This window comes from Nicotiana sylvestris, chromosome 6 (assembly GCF_000393655.2).
Source record: "Nicotiana sylvestris chromosome 6, ASM39365v2, whole genome shotgun sequence".
NCBI classification, from domain to species: Eukaryota; Viridiplantae; Streptophyta; class Magnoliopsida; order Solanales; family Solanaceae; genus Nicotiana; species Nicotiana sylvestris.
In genome coordinates, this window is record NC_091062.1 from 127,015,778 (window position 1) to 127,017,293 (window position 1,516).

Here is a 1,516-nt window from a genome sequence, read left to right on the forward strand (position 1 = left end):
GGTGCCCGCCTCCCACAAACTCTTAAATATGTCCCGCTGGGCTTCAGTATAAACCTAGAGCTCATGCATTTGGCGAGGAATGACAATGGAAGATGACTCAACCTGAGCCCGTAATCGCTCATTTTCTTCCTCCAAGGCCGCGACCCGATCTCCCAGAACCGGCGCCTCCTAATTAATCATGCCAATGTGGTCCTCGAGCCTCGCCTCCTTCAGGGTAATTGTCGCTCTCTCCAACTCCTGTTCAGACTGGAGTACGCGGATGTTGTCCTCCAGAGCCATTGCCCTCGCCAAAGCCTCAAACTAGGCTCTCTCAATGTTCTTCAATCCAGCGACTTTGCTCTCCATCGTAGTCAATTTTCTCATCCACTCCATGCTCATCTCCTCGACCTTGACCAAGTTCTGGTCCATCTCCGACTGTATCGACCTCAACCTACCCTGCAAATGCTCGCACTCCGCTGTGACCCGTTTACCCAACTCGAGCTCCTCGTCCTTAATACGAAGTTGCTTCTCGAGTTCGCTCTTGTTGCGGATGGTCTGCATCAATTCCGGGTCCCTTTTCTCCAACTCCTCACCAAGAGCCCGATTACAGAAATCCGTCCTCAGCCGCTCGTGTATCTCGCAACATCTGTCACGGTAGCAATGGTATTTCTCCAACATCTTCAAGAAAACCCTTGCCTGGATGGCCCTGTGAATGCTTTCCATTTCCACCATGTATGTCTGGAAGACAGAAAGATGGGGTTAAACTAGTACTTTCGAAAAGGGCGAAAGCATGAAATGAAAACAAAATGTAATGTACCCTCAAGCCCATGACGGCCACCTCGACCCTCAACTCAGCATCGGGGACATCCCGAAGGGACTCGTTCTCAACTTCGGAGTATAACAGGCTGAATTGCGGTACCAGATCTTCCCCCTCCGCCAAGAGATTAACGCCGGAAGGGATCTGAAGGATACGGGTCGAGTCCCCCGCATTAACCACCGAATGAGTGAGACCCTCCTCAAACATCCTAACATCGTCGTGGTCCAGGTCCGAGTCAGACTCATAGTCATCAACCATCACGCCTTTTCCCCTTTCTGCTGCTGAAGAGGAAGCACGACCCGCTGCAGAAGATGAGGGCACGTCCGAAGTCACAACAACGACCCCATAGGTCTGGTTCTCTACCACGACAAGGTGTTGATCATCAACAACGGCAGGGACTTCTGATTGAGCCAAGACGGCGACATGAGTTTTTGGTTACTGATCGCGGGCACCGACAACTTCGATGGTTTGCTCCGCCCCTGTGGGGGGAGCCGCAGTAACATCCCCTCCGGAGCCCGTCGGGGGAGAGTCGTCCAGATTACTGTTGGGGGCACCGTCTTAAACTTTACTCTCCGTCTCTTCGATGGCCCCTCTCCCTCTCCTGTAGACGGTGACTCGTCCGTTTGGCGAACGACATTGGTCGAGACCTCGTCCTGAGAAGCGACCCTCGCTGGAGTAATCATGGCCGCAGATTCAACCGAAGTAGCCCTCGACGAAGGT